The following is a 16,128-nucleotide window of genomic DNA, read 5'->3' as shown; positions in this document are numbered from 1 at the left end:
TATCCACGTGTTTTCTTTATCCATTCAGCATTTATTGTTTGGTGGACCCTGTGCCAGGTACAGGGATAAAGCCGTGGCTGAGATGTGTACAGCCCTCTTCACATGGCCAGTGAGTGGCAGAGCTGGAATCAGAACCCAGGCTGCCTGGCCTTGACTGTAGGCTCTCCTGAATCGAGGAGACTAATGGGTAACTGAATTCTCTTCTGCTCTCAGAGGACAGAGGAGGTCATATCTACAGATCATGATGCTGAGGGTGGGGGGCCCTATGTTGGAACAGCACCTCAAAAAAGGCTTTTTTAAAAAATCTTAAATGAGGTCAAGGCCTGTCTCGAATCCCAGGCTCTAAGCAGCTGGCCACAGTGCCCGCTGGGCTCTTCCAGGGTTTAGAGCAAAGAAAGAGCTGGGAAGATGTTGGGGGTGCAGTATCCCAGAGCTCTGGCTGGATGTTCAAACCAACCCCTTTCCCATGGTCCCCTGTCCCTACTGTGAGCTACCTGCTGGTGTCCTGAAATGGGAACCAACCAGGCTTCTGGTCAAGAAGGCGACATAGTCAGACATGGCTCTCCTCTTCACATAACCACATCAAAATTACAACTACAATTTAGAACAACCATCACTCAGGAACATCAGAAATCGAGTTGAATGAGAGTCTGACGGAACTGAAGAAACCACATCCATCCAGACTGGTAGGAGGAGCCCAGATGTGGAATGGGCTGGTTCCACACCCACATGGATAAAAATTTAGGAGGGGTATCTCCAGAGCGAGGAGTCCCAGACCCACACCAGGCCCCTCAGCCCAGGATTACAGAGCCCGGAAGATAAGTCCCCACAACTTCTGGCTGTAAAAACCAGTAGGGATTGAATTGGTAGAGGAGGCTGCTGGAGCCCTAAGCAGTTCCTTTAGGGGAACCCACACACAGACTCCGCTACTCAGACTCGCTCCCTCTGAGCTTCAGCAACTGGGGTGGCAGCTTGAAGGGCACCAGTGGTATACAGGGAGAGATTGAAGTGTCTGGCACCAGGGCAAGCAGAGGCCGTTGTCCCTTTGCTGAGCCCTCCCCACACAGGGCCAGTAGGCTGGTGCCATATCTGAGATTCCATGAACCTAGCTAACACTGTGTGACCCACCCTGGAGATCCACAGATGGTCTACCCCACCCAAGTTACAGGCCCACCCAAGCTGCTTTTCCATAAGAATGGGTGGTTTTGGCTCCTAAATCCTATCAAACAAGCAACAGCTGGCTTCAGTGAGCCGTAGAGGCAGCCAGATGAGAGTCACAGCTTGGCTTCACCTGGGAATCTCCAAGCCCAGCACAAGTAGCAGCCATCTCAGATTGCTTTACAGCTCAGGCAGGGAGCCCTGGGCAAAATACAGGTGGGGGTTGAGCTTGGTGTGCATCACCTGGAAACCCCAGGGCCAACAAAGCCAGTGGACAGCTACAGACCACGTCAGAGCATCACCACTCTGCCCCTGCACAGCTGATCCTCCACAGCAGGCAGAGGTTGGTGGTCAGTGGTCACAGCCAGTCCCTGCAGCTGACTGGCCTGGGTAAATCCCTCCTATTGATCTGCCAACAGCAGTCAGGGCTCAACTACAAGAAGAGGGTGTACTCAGCCCACACAAAGGGTGCACCTTGGGTACCCAGCTTGGGTAATGGGGGGTGCTGTGTCACTGGGCCCTATAGGACACCTACTACAGTAGGCCACACTACCAAGACAAGGTGTCAAAGCAGCTCTACCTAATACACAGAAATGGACACAGGGAGGCTGCCAAAATGAAGAGACAAAGAAACATGGCCCAAATGAAAGAACAGATCAAAACTCCAGAGAAAGAGCTAAACGAAAAGGAGATAAGCAATCTAACAGATGTGGAGTTCAAAACAATGTTTATAAGGATGCTCAAGGATCTTAGTGAGGACCTCAGCAGCATAAAAAAGACCCAGTCAGAAATGAAGAATACACTAGTTGAAATAAAGAACAATTTACAGGGAAACAGATATAGAATGAATGAAGCCGAGAATCAAATCAATGATTTGCAACATGAGGAAGCAAAAAACAACCAATCAGAATGAACAGAAGAAAAAAGAATCCAAAGATATGAAAGTATAAGCAGCCTCTGGGACAACTTTAAGGGATCCAACATTCACTTCAAAGGGATTCCAGAAAGAGAAGAGAAAGAGCAAGAAATTGGAAATCCATCTGAAAAAATAATGAAAGAAAACTTCCCTAATTTGGTGAAGAAATAGACATGTAAGTCCAGGAAGCACAGAGAATCCCAATTATAATGGATGCAAAGAGACCCTCTTCAAGACACATCACTATTAAAAGGTCAAAGGCTAAAAATAAAGAGAGACTCTTAAAAGCAAGAGAAAAGAAGTTGGTTACTGGAAGGTTGCCAGATGGGAGGGGGAAGAGGGGAGGGGTTGAAGAGGGGAGGGGATTAAGAAGTACAAGTAGGTACTTACAGAATAGTCAAGGGGGGTAAAGCACAGTATAGGAAATGGAGTAGCCAGAGAACCCATGGACATGAACAATGGTGGGGGGGATTGCCTGAGGGAATGGGGAGCGCTGGGTGGAGGGGGGCAAAGGAGGAAAAATCAGGACAAATGAAATAGCATGATCAATAAAATATAATTAAAACAAAAGCAATGGGAACCGACCTTCATCCTCTGAGCTGGGGGAGATGTGGTAGGCCTCAACTCTGCCGCAGAGTAGCTGGCCTTTCCCCGTCCCTCAGGACTTCTCCCCATTTTCCTTTCTGAGTCCACCCCTACAGTCTGAGCATTATTCATGCCCAAACCACCTCAGAAAGCTACATCAGCCTTGCCCTTTACCCAGAACTCCACAGCCTCATGGCTCATGATCTTTTAAAAGGCTATCTTCTTCCCTGCCCTCACCATTCACTCCCACCCCCACCCTTCCTTCCCAGGCCCTTCATTCTCCTCTGCTTCTGGGGAGGGAGCAAGGATATGACTGGTGTTCTGGCTGCTTGGCTCTCACCAGGAATTCACCGATAGATACCACCTTCCGATCAGCCTCTGGGCCCTGGGCAGCCAAGCCAGCCTTTCAGCCACCTGCAGTCAAGACCCCAGCAGGACCTGTGGGGATCTGTTAACGCTTCCACTTCAGCCTATCCTGGACACCACCTATATTTGGTGGAAAGTAAATGAAATTAGGCAAGAGTCACTCCTCACTGCACAGAGGGGCTCAGAAGGCTCAGGCCTCAGTCCTGGGCCTGGCCATTCCCAAGGTGAAGATGCCACACTCTCCTGGGGATGCCACTTTGTGTACAGTCACCAGATCCTGGCCCCAAGGATCAAGGCTCCCGGGGGGGATGGCCTTGTGTGACGTCTACAACACATTCCGGGTGCCTACCCGCATCCCTTCAGGCTGTGCCATTCACTTCCGCATCCAGGCGCTTTTGCCCAATGACTTTCTGGTCACCTGGTTGCTGGTTGAGTGCTTGTCGTGAAGTAACTTGTTTAGTCATCACAATTACACACTCGGCCTGCACACTCAGTGGGCCAGAAGGGCCTCTAAGGAGCGGCTCCCTCCTCCCCAAGTAGGCCCTGTGGTAATATGGATCCCCACCCCCCCTTCCTGCCCTCAAGGCCAGCAGCCCCTCATTAATACACCGTTTATGGAGGGCTTCCTTCCTTGCCAGTCTCACCTCCCACCTCCCTTGCTAGTGCTTCCTGGGACCACTTCCCAATAAATGTCTTGCATTTGAATCCTGGATTGGGAGTCTGCTTGTGAGGAAGCCCCGACTAAGACAGTATCCAATTGCCAACCTTTATCGAGCGCTTTCTCTGTGCCAAGCGCCGTGCTGAGCACATCATGAGTCTTGACTCATTCAATCCCATGACAGCCAGTGCTGCGAGGCAGTGACCATCATCGTTTCTCAAGGAGACAGGAGGAGGACACCCTCTCAAAGGACTTTTGTGATTAGATCAGGCCCATTCGGATGACCCAGACAATCCCTCCATCTCAAGATCCTTAAGTTAATCACATCCACACAGTCTTTTTGCCATAGAAGGTGACAGTCACAAGCTCCGGATGTGGACATCTTAAGGGGCCACTGTTCTGCCCGCAATAGGGGTGATGTGCAAAGGCTCCAGCTGGCAGAGCTGCTCTTGAACCAGGTTGTTCATTCACCCTCTAACTTGCTGACCAAATGATTTAACCTCTCTGCCTCAGAGGGCAAAAGGCAGGAGGTGAGCTAGCACAGCAGTTTGAGAAACCAAAAGCTATTCGGGCTGGCTAGAACGTGGGCTCATGGGAGGAGTCATTTGGTGTCAAGCCCTAGCTCTGAGCCAGTTTCTGTGTCTGTAAAATGGAAACGACTGGAGGCCCTGCCCCACAGGTTGACAGGTGTGCACACAGTGGCCGTGTGTCGAGTGAGTGAGCGAGCACTGGGGTCTCCAGCGCTCTCCTGAGCCCTTTAAGTTTTAGAGCGATTGTGTGCTCAGGGCCGGGTTTCCCTGTAGGATCACAGGAACTTGCAGGGATTGTCCGTGTGGCCCAGGAAAGCACCCTCTCTCCATTCTCCGCGCTGCAGGGCCTAACACCCGAGTCTGGGTCCTTTCCCAAGTAGGGTGAGGCTCTGCTCAGGGCAGGGGTGCACCTGCCCCGAAGCTGAATTCCCGTTTTCCTGTCTTCCACCAGGGGAGGTCTCGGGTTCTGCTTGGAGAGCAGAACTAGGAAAGGGCTTGAGGGCCAGAGTCCTAGGAGCAGCCCAGGGGTAAGTGTGTTTTTATCAGTCCCATTTTACAGTTGAAGACACTGGGGCCAGAGAGGTTGTTACCTGTCCTCAGAGCTGGGGCCCACCAAACACAGCTCAGAACTCTTTTCTTGCCCCCAAACATTGCCTCCGCCACCTTAGCCACTTTCCGTCTGGTGTCTGCATATTTTTCTGGCTGTCTTGCCCTCTGACGTCTGGATACTCAGATTCCTTATGATTACTCATTCCTTGCTCTTGGGTCACAAAGAAGAAGGTCTGGCTACATCTGGGCCTGTGACTCTGCCCCGTGCTGCATGAGCTGTGTGTCCGAGGTCGTTCCTCTCCGGACCTTGGTTCCTTCAACCGCGGCAGCGAGGCTGGCCAGACCCGCTCTCAGGCTTTCTCTGAGGACTAGGTGACGTAATATGCACAAAACACTTGAGACAGTACGCCCCTGTTGGAGCATTCAGTAAATGGCATTTTCTTCAGAAATTGCATTTATTGTATAGTATTTCTTGCAATGAACTACAGGGAAATGTTTCCAAAAATAAGTAAATAAACGGGAAACTTTAGAAACTACAATTTCATCCAAGGTTTTCTTTTTTCTTTTTTAAAAATCCTCACACAAGGATCTGTTCATTGATTTTTCTGGAGAGAGAGGAAGGGAGAGGGAGAGAGAGGAAAAAAAGTCGATTGGTTTCCTCTAGTATGCACCCTGATTGAACCCACAACCTAGGTATGTGCCCTGACCAGGGATGGAACCTGCAACCCCTTGGTAAGTGAATGATGCTCCAATCAACCGAGCCACCCAGGCAAGGCAAAGTTTTTGGATTTTAACTTTGAAGTCTTTACCTTTGTTGGCAGAAGAGCAGGAGGGGGTGGTGGGGCAGCGAGTGTGTGGCAGGGCTGATTCTCCCCGCTGTCACTCTGTGAGTGAGTACCAGGTCAACCCTCCCCGCAAGAACACCTAGAAATTGCCCAGAAGGAAAAGCCTGAAACTGAGAGTTCATGTTTCCCTCAAGGCACGTGCTGACTGTGACAGCAGAGCGGCTGAGAAGCTGACGGAAGTTTGGTGTCTCGAGGTCTGGGGGACAGAAATTGGAGTGCAGGACCCACCATGGTGGTGGCTTTTTGATAAAACTGCAGGCTGGAGGTGGGACTCTAATGACTGATTAACACTTTCAGGAAATTACATAAGAATTTCAGCAGAAAAGTGGAAACCATAAAAAAGAAACCAATGGAAGTTCCAGAACTGAAAAACACAATACTGGGGTTAAGATTTGCAGTTGTTAGGATCCCAGGCTCCAAGCCACGGCCCCGGCCCCAGCCTTTACGATGGACAACGTCAGTCCTTGCTTCTTCTTCATTGAGGGGAAATTCACAAGACATACAATGAACCATTTTAAAGTGTAGAGTTCAGTGGTAAAATATTCGCAATGTTGTGCTAACACCAGTTCTCCCTAGTTTCAAAATGTTTTCATCACATCACAGAACACCTTGTATCCATTGCGTTGTCCCTCCCTGTCCTCACCACCCCTCCCCTAGCAGCCTCTAACCTACTTTCAGCCTCTGTGGGTTTTCCTGTTATGGCTGCAACATATCGAATAAAGCATACAGTACATGCATTTGGTGTCTGGCTTCTTTCACTTAACATGCTTCCAAAGTTCATCCGAGTTGTAGCATGTGTCAGTATTTCACTCCTTTTCATGGCTGAATAATATTCCATTCCTGTACCACCTTTTGTTTATCCACTCATCGCTGATGGACATTTGAGTTGTTTCTGCCTTTGGCTAATATGAATAATGTTGTTTAAACATTTGCATACAAGTTTCTGTGTGCACGTTTTCATTTCTCTTGGGCTTATACTTAGGTGTGGACTAAGCCCTTGTTTTTCAACTTTTTGCAATAGTTTCTTTGTCTCTAAAATGGAGGTGGTGGCAGTACCTAATACATAGGATTGTATGAAACAATGTGAAGTGCTTAGCTTGATGAACGATTACTATAGGTCAGATTTTGTGACCCAAGTGTGTTCTGAGCATTTGTTGACTTGTCTGTCTGCTCAGCTAGGTCACAGGCTCCTGGAGGGCTGGGGGGCTTCTGATGCCTGTTTGCACCTCAATCCCAATGCCTGGCGTCCTGCTGGCATGGAGCTGACATTCAGTAACTGTTCCTGGAGTATTTGGAGGTGACTCTTGCTCATACAGGCCGTGCCTGTCCCATAGGCTCAGCAGGGCCACGGGGAGCATGGACACTACTGCTCTTTTTCAACCACTGAGGAAAAGGAGGCTCCTGGAAGTTGAATTGCTTAATGTTATGGATGAAAGAGAAGCAGAGCCTGAAGTCTAAAACCTCAGGCAAGGGTTCATTCATTCATTCAATATCAGATATTTACTGAGCACCTGCTGTATGCCAGGCAGGCTCTAGGCAGTGGAGTCTTCATGAATTGCTTGGGAAGACAATATAAAGGAGATAAGTAATATATCTAGATGATGTGCCAAGGAGGAAACTAAGGCAGAAAAGGAGGATAGGGAGTCACCCAGGGAGCGGGGAGAGGGTTACAACTCCTACACAACCCATCAATGGCAGAACGGGCATTTGAACTTGGATCTGCCTGGACCCCGTGTCGTGCCTGCGGTGCCGCACCGCAGAGTTCAGGCCGCAGAGTCAGGCCTGTGGTGGGAGCTTTGGGGCTGCTTGCTGCACCTCCCCGGGCCTCAGTCCTGCCTCACAGAGGGATGTGAGGGTTCAGTGCGGCGGCAGATGCAAACCCTGGCTCAGTACCCGGGGTGGTGGTTGTTATGACTGCCATTGCTAGTACTAGAGAAGTTCTGCGTTCTGCAAAGCTACCCGGTGCAGACTCCCTCTGGTCCTAGCCAACGAGGGATCACAGGACTGGTCAACTGTCCAGGCCGACAGAAGTACGGAGGAAAAAATCAAACCTTTCACACTTGGAGAACAGGGACCCTCCCAGGCCCCATGAAGTTTGGCCAACCACGTTCTGATTGTTCTCAAGTTACTTCTCTAGAGCTTCTATAGCCAACTGCTCTCCCAGTTCAGGCTGCAGGGATAGCAAGGAAAAAGACTCTGCGTTAGCACGACCCCCTCCCCCACCCCTCCGCCCCCACTAATAAAGACCTACACCCAACACTTGGAGGAAGGACTGTCCTCCAGCTGCTTTGGAAGGGCCTATCTTCTATCAGAGGCTGACTCTGGTCTGAGCGGAGAGCGTATTTACTGGCCAAAGTCTGCTCCAAAATAAACATGTCATCACATTCCTCACAGCCTGTAACCTCCATGGGGAGAAGCCCCGGCCGTCCTGGAAGAAGGGTGGTGAGGAAACTTTATCCGACTCCATTTCAGCAGGATCCCACTTAGTTCTCTGTGGGTGGGGGACACAGGGGAGAGAGAGAAACAGATAGTCCTAGAATCTGAAGCTGAATGAGAGAACACATTTGACGCAGTTATTCTCTGCAGTGGTGGGCAGGGGGGACTGGGCTATTTAGAAGGCAAACATGCTATGCGGCGGAAGAGCACACATTTTTATGTGGGTGTGCCTTTGAATGGTCGTTATTGCCTTTTCCACCCAGAGACGTACACCCAAAAGGGTACAATTTGATGTACCACCCATGTGCACACACTTGTATTCATGAAACCGTTACTGCAGTCAAAACGGAGAACATGTGAATCACTCCAGAGTTTCCTCATACTTTCTTGTGACCTCCCCTCCCTCCCCCACGCCCCGAGGCACACTCCGGCCTGCTGCTTTCTGTCGGTATAATTAGTTTGCAATTCCTAGAATTGTATAAAATGGAACCGTACACTATGTATTCTTTTTTTTTTTTTTGCCTAGCTCCGTTCACTTAGCAAAATTATTTTGAGCTTTGGCTGTGTTGTTGTGAACGCCAGCAGGTCCTTGCTTTGTACTGCTGTGCACCACCCAGTCCATTGTGTGGACGTACCAGCTCGTTCATCCATTCACCTGCTAAGGGACCTTCGGTTCATTACCAGTTTTTGACAATAACAAGCAAAGCTAGTATGAACAGCCAAGTACAAGGCTTTTTATACACACATGCTTTTATTTCTTGGGAAATTAGTTAGGAGTGGAATGGCTGGATCACATGGTAGGTATATGTTTAACTTTCTAAGACACTGCTTTTCGTAGTGGGTATACCATTTCCTATTCCCACCAACTGTGTATGTTTAAAATCATTAAACATTTAAGTCAGAAAGAAAGTCCTTAAGGTAGAAAGTAAGTTCTTATAATTCTACCTCCTAATGATTGGCCTGCTTAACTGTTTACTATAAATCCTTCCAAGGTTCCCTTGTTTTCCTACCCACATACAGACCCAGACTGAGACATGGAGGTGCCCCAGGCAGGCTAATAATTTAGCATGCCCCCACCTTGATATTTTAAAAACAGTTGTTCAAAATTTACTTAGGCAGGATGTAGAGAAACTGATTTTCCATTAATAAAATATATTGTTCCTCTTTCTTTTCAAAATAAAGGATGTTTATTACATGCATGGAATGAAACCTGTCCTTTCAATTTATTTGGAATGGTCCCGAAACCGTAGCTGGCCAAGCTTTTGGGGGACTGAATTAAAGGACAAACGATGTGGGCGACACACTAACAAATTGCTAGGTCTTGGTGCAGCACGCAGCTCTGACCAGGGACGGAGCTGACGTGACCAGAGACCTGAGAGAATTGTCACCCAGCTGGACTCTGGCGTGGTGGCACAGCCAAGCGTTGTCCTTAGTGCTGGGGAAGCGAATATTCCAGTTTCTCCCAGAGGGTGCCATTTGCCTCTGATCACTGGTTAGGACAGGTCTGTCCTGTGTGGAACCGAGCGCACTGGCCCCGGGTCTCTGTCCAGTCCAGCCAGGACTTTTTGGCTCCCTTCTAGACTGGCACCCTGGGACGCTTCCTAGCTCATCAGCTCTGTGCATGTATTAACACATATTAGCGTTCTTTGTATTTACAAAGTGTGTATACAAATCAGATCATGCACATTCATGTTGGTCTGTAACTTGCTTTTCTTTTCCCCACTTAGTAACACATTCTGAGATCTTCCCACATCAGTCTGTATAGATGCATCACATTCTTTTAAAAAGCAGCAAGGAGGCCTGTCCACCTGATGGGTGTCCTGTCGTCAGAACTTACCAACTTGAATGAGCACACCACCGCCTTGGGGTCCTGTTAAACTATAGCTTCAGATTCGGCAGGTCTGGGGTGATGCCTGAGGTTCTGCACACTCCCAGGTGCTGCCCAAGCTGCTGGCAGCACCGTAGTTGGAGGAGCAAGGCTGGAGAGCATGTGAGGGGCTCACCAGAGGGGGCATCTGGGCCATTATAATCGGCCACAAACACCCAAAAGGAGCACTAGAAGGTAGGTTTTAGAGTCAGAAGACAGAACATTGAGCTGTGGCCCTGACACCATGTGACTGAGCAGGTCACTCAGCCTTTCTGAGCTGCCAGCGAGTCCCTCCTCCCTCCTCCCTGGCAGTTCAGTGAGCAGCCACAAATGCCTTCTCTCTTTTAGATCCTAGGGGGAAAGACAAATAGTCCCGGCCCTTGAGCCTCTGACAATAGTGATAGTAATCCCGATTTGGAGAGCACTGTGGGGTCGGGGGAGGGGTGTGGGTGGAGGAAGTAGATGAGATAAGGATGGAAAGGGCTTTGTCAGCTGCACAGCCCTCCACAAAGGGGCGGCTCTGTTGCAGTTGGAAGGCAGACGGGGTTTGCAGGTGAGCTAGACGGGGTTTTCTTCAGCAGAAAAGTGGCACTTGTCTACACTTAAAAAAAAAACAAACAAACCCAAAACAGACCCACTGGTAAATCTTCCAAAGAAGCCAAAGCCAGACTGCATGGAGGAAGAGGGCCCAGTCATTTGCAAATTAGTGTGTGTGTGTGTGTGTGTGTGTGTGATTCCACCAAGATGTGGGTAGGGTGTGGGGCACGCTCTGGCCAGGAGTTCCACCTTGGGCTGGGAGGGGCCTCAGGGAGGAAGTCAAGGCCCTCAGCTGGCCCTGTCTCCCCCCCTGCTGAGTGAACTGCACACATGTCCCTGAATGGTGGCCGCCACCTTCATTCCTTCACTGTCACCAGGCAAAGTATGTTACTGTGTCGGCGGGGGGGGGGGGGAGCTCTGAGGGACTGAAGAGCTTAGAGACTCTGAAGTGGCCTCTGGAGTTGGTCAGACAGGGTTTTAACCAAAGGGACCCTGAGCCAGTGACTTGATTTTTTTGGCAGCCTCAGTTTCCCTACTTGTAAAATGGGGATGACAATATTAGCCCCAAGCTCACAGTGTTCTTGAGAAGATTAAAAAAGATAACTCATGGCCACGTGATGTGTAGCTCAGTGCCTGGCCCTAGGAAGTGGTCACTGTAGGATCAAAGGAGATAATATGTCAAAATCAAAACAAGCTAATTCTGAGCTCCACCTTAGCAGTGGGTGAGTAGGGAGAGTAGGGGTCAAGGCCCGTCCCTTTTCTCAGCAGCCTGCTTACCCTCCAGCCCCACCTCATTTCAGGGCAGGGCTGGCAGGTGGTCTCTGGGCCTTCAAAATGCCATTGCCTTACACTGTCCCTCGGGGATGCCCGCTACCCCAGCCCTTTTCCTGTGTGTGTTTGTGTGTGGGGGGGTTGTCCTCCCAGCACAGCACCCACAGGTCCAGGTACCTCTGCAGCAGGGCTGGGGGGAAAGGGTGGGCCCTCTCTGCTCTCCAGGGAGCTGCTGACAGAACCAGCTCCTCTTCCCCTAACGGGTGGAAAAAGAGCAAATATTTTCATTTGTACTACGCTTTCTGGCACTTGATGTAAAATTACAACTGAGAAGGCCCCGCCCTGGGAGAAAGATGCAACTGGAGAGGACATAAATTCATTTTGCAAGTCCTCATTCTCCATCTCTGTTCCCTTTGGAAAGTGGGCTTCTAAATTTGGAACTCCCACAGCACAATCAAGATATTATCGAGATGTTATCAGCATAGTGATGGTAATAGCAGTATTATCTCTCAGCAGGTACTTATATGCTAAGTGCTAGACACACAGTTTCTCATTTACTAGAAGCCCCTGGGAGTTACATTGTTAATGTGGGTTAGGTAAGGAAACAAAGTCAGAGGCAGCCCCAGGTCCCTGCTCTTCATCATGACTATTGCCTGTTTTAGCCCTTCCTTTGCATCCTGTCTCTGTAGCTCTGTGACTTAGGCACGTGACTGTACCTCTCAGCCTCAGTTTCCTACCTGCTAAATGGGGATACAACCACACCTCCTGGGGTTGTCGTGATGATTGCATGTTGGTACTTAAGAAATGGCAGCTTCTATTATTATTATTTCTACTATTATGAATATCCAGACATGCTACCACAGTAGTGGACCCCAGGATGCCAACGTACCACAGAAGGCAGGTTCACCTGGGACCCCCATGGAGCTGGAGTTTCCCAGGTGTGCTGGTGGGTTTCACATATAGGGGAGGGGTTCCCAAGTTTAGCACCCTGGCGAAAGCATTATGGGTCTCTGGCTTATTAACTGGCTTATTCCAGTATCCTGCATGTGTCTACGCGGAGCTGTCTAGTTTGAGAGGCACCAGTTGTCGAAGTCAGCTATTGGGCACTTGGCAATGTGCCGAGTCTGAACTGAAATCTATATAAAATATTGATTGAATATTAAACTTGTAACCTTTTGAATGTATTGGGTAGGGCTGTGGTAGGCAGTTAGACAGACAGAGCAGAGCCAGCACGATGGGCCAGATACAGATAGTCACCAGGCCAGGAAGTGCTGGCTGCCGAGCAACAGGCAAAACTGGGAAAACTAGGACCTGGCCGCCCCAGGGTAACCTTTCCTCCCCTAGCACATCGCTGGTCAGGCGGTTTAGCCCCCCTGACCTTTCATATTGTTGGTCATGTGGTTCGGACCCTGAGCATACCTTTCCCCTCCCCCCCACCTCCCGGTGTGTTGCTAGTCATGCGGTAGACCCCTGTGGAGGAGGGACAAGGCACCGAAGAGTGGCCTCATGAGACTCCTGCGGGCCCTTGCGTGACCTCTCCCTCAAGCATTAACCCCGAGGGATAAATCCAGGCCTCAGTTGTGTTTCAGCTCCTGGACAGAGAAGCAGCAAAACCAGACAGGCAGTGCCATGGCTGACATCCGGGCCAGCTGCACTGACTCGGGGGCAGTGACCCCCTGCCCGGGTGCTGACCAATCAGTGGAGACCAGGACCCTGAAAGGACACACCTGGAGAGCTGGTAAATAGTCTGCTGCGATCCTCCCCTGAGACCTCCAGATAAATACCCTGAAGACAAGGACTCTAAGCAACAAGGACCCTTCTTTTGCCTCTGTGACTTGTTTCCTGCCCCCGTTTCTCTGTGGCGGCTCACTTCTTCCTCTGTGACTTTCTAAATAAACTTTCTCTTGTAGTTTGAGTCTTGGCTCTGATTTTTTTCTTGGCTAGAACTCAAGTACGGAGGTTGCTGAACCAAGGTCTGGTCTGACTCCAACTTACTTTGATTTGCCAGAGACACTCCTGGTCGGAGCGCTGAAATGAAATGCCTGCATCCCAGGAAACTCCTTCGTCCTGGGCAAACTGGGACAGTTGGTCACCTTATTATTGGTTAAAATATATTATAATTAATTTTAACTGTTTATTTTTACTTTTTAAATAATACTTAACTATTAAGTGTTATTAGAAAGTTTAAAATTACAATGTGGCGCTCATTATATTTGTATTGGATAGTGCCAGCTCTGCTAAGTCTTGCACCCCAGACTAAACCCTGCAAGGGGACAGAGGTAACAGTTTTCCTCCCTGAGCAACTGACTACAGAAACAGCAACTATACTTCAGCGCCAAACAAGCACTGGGACTGGACAAGCTGTGAGAATGAGGGGACTTAAAGGATGGGCATGATTTTCCCAGGTTGGAGGGGAGAGATGAGAGCATTCTCGGTGGAGGCTGTGAGCAAAGGCATGGATATGGGATCAAGGGAATCATTATATGCTCACACTTGCTTGATTAGAAGAACGCTTTCCAATCCTACTCAGCTGGGCTGATTGGCAATTTGTGCACCTTTGAGAAGTAGGCTTACAGTGCTTCACCCTTCCACCCACTGTTATTCTTCAAGTTCAGCTAGTCCCTACCTTGGGACACCTCTGCACACCTGCTCTGTCTTGCCAGGTCTGACACGTGCTGACTGTAGGGGTTATTGTTCTCCTTGTGGTTTCTTGGTCAGTTTGCTCTGACCAGGATCTCTCAGGGCTGGGCAGACTGGTGTCGACATCTGTGGGTAACAGACACGGAGAGGAGCCTTGGCTTCTTGCAGAGCATAACTGGAGTCTGGGGGAAATGCAGTCAATTCCTGGTTTTTCAGGGACTGGTTGTAAAGTCTGTTAACTTTGCCCGGTTTCCAGCTGCATTTACTGAGCACGTACTGTGTGCCAGGCACTATGCTAAGAGTTTTGCTTGCATTATGTAGTAACCAACCCTGGGAGTGGGGTCATCTCCATTATCTCTTTCCTAGATGAGAAAGCTAAGGCTTGCAGGGCCACAAAGCCAGGCCAGACAGAATTCACACCCAAAGATGGTTCTTCTCACTTCTTTACACGTTTCCACTCTGGACGGTTCTACCAAGAGATCAGAGATGCCTGGGACAAAATTTGGAAAACAGGTATCGGGTATTTGTTAAGTGAAGGCCTTATCAGGCAAACCTGTAGAATGTTTTGGCTAAAATGCTCCCTGCAGAAATGGCTACCTTGAGTTGTTCAGCCCTCATCATTTTATCAGATGTTGATAAAGAGCCATCTGAAGACCTTATCTGCTTCCTCTCCTAGTCTCTGAAGCCCCTGATCACCACCCTCCACCAAGGTGCTGAGTCTCTTTCCCCCCTGCTAAATTGCTCCCTAGAGAACTCTTAAGGTTGTTCTGATTGAAGGCAGACAATCACGGGACTGTTCCTGAGACAAGGATGTCTCAGCTTGGAGTGAAGTGGACTATTTACATGCAGAACTTATGTAGTTATTTGTGTTGAGACCTGATGAAAACAAATATTTTATAAGAAAGGGGAACATTAGCACACTAGCAGCTGATGATTGAGCTGAGTTGATCACATTAGCTCCAGTCTCCTCTAGTAGGTGGCGGGTCCTTTGGGAGTGAGACACTGGTCCCATAAATTTTGATGGATGAGTTTGGGTGGAGAAAAGCAGGAGATGCCAGGAGCCTTGGGCAAAGGGGAGGTGAAAGTTACAACACTGCCTCCAGTGAATCTGCTGCTCAGGTTGTAAAGACAAAGGGCTGGGAACACCAAACAGGCCCTTAGGCACAGCGCAGACTTTGGAGTCACACCCAAATTCAAATCCGGCTTTGTCTAGTTCTGAGCAGTTGACCTCTAGCAATTCTCTTCACTTAATCACTAAGAAGGGGGATGAACCTTCAAATAGTTATTGTGTTCCTACAATGGGCCAGGGCTAGGGCGAGGTAATATACTACCTGAGGTTCTCTCTCCACCTGCCCCCTGCCTGTTCTGAGCGTTTCCACTGGGTGAGACATTTTCTCTGGACGAAGCTCTTCAGCAGTGTATGCAAATGCCCTATTACAGAATGGTCCAACCACAAATCTGCTGCCTTCTCCTGGGAAACTGTTGGGCTGGAAGCCTTCAACCTCCATTCTGCTAAACCCTTCTTCCTCCAGGAAGCCTGCCTGCCCTTACTCCCCTCCCCCAATCCTGATCACCACCCTCCACCTTTGTGGAGGGTTAGGTATCCCTTCTTGAGCAGGGGCACCCCATGCTTCTCTTACAGACCTGTATTCCAGTCCTGTTTGTGCTGTGTGCCCTGAGCTAGTCACTTTACCTCGGTTAACTCTTGTCAAAGGGGGCCAATAGCAAAGAAACTGCTCAGTACAGCTCCTGCTTGGCACAGGGGCAGAGCAGGTAACTGATGAAATGCTAGCTGCTACTCTTATAATTACTCAGTTCTTGACAGCAGAGATCTGGCCTGGCTATCTGCTGTGTCCCAGCACCTAGCACAGAACCTGGATGAAGACAGAGCAGGTGCTCAGTAGTACATGGTGTTGGTAAGCAGAATAGTGGTCCCCAAAGATGTTTACATCCTATTTCCCAGAACCTGTAAATATTACCGTATGTGGCAGAGGGGAATTACCATTGCAGATGGGATTACGGTCGCTAGTCACTGATTTAAAAATATTCTGGCCCCTAGCTGATGTGGCTCAGTTGGTTGGGGGTCTTCTGGCAAAGCTAAAGCTCGCTGGTTCAATTCCTGGTCAGGGCACATGCCTGGGTTGCAGGCCTGGTCTCCCGCTGGGGCATGTGGAAGAAGCAACCCTGATTGATGTTTCTCTCCCTCTCTTTCTCCATCCCTTCCCATCTCTCTAAATAAATATATGAATTCTTAAAAATATTCTGGATTA

This window comes from Desmodus rotundus, chromosome 8 (genome assembly GCF_022682495.2).
Source record: "Desmodus rotundus isolate HL8 chromosome 8, HLdesRot8A.1, whole genome shotgun sequence".
NCBI classification, from domain to species: domain Eukaryota; kingdom Metazoa; phylum Chordata; class Mammalia; order Chiroptera; family Phyllostomidae; genus Desmodus; species Desmodus rotundus.
Note: the sequence above shows the minus strand (reverse complement) of the source record.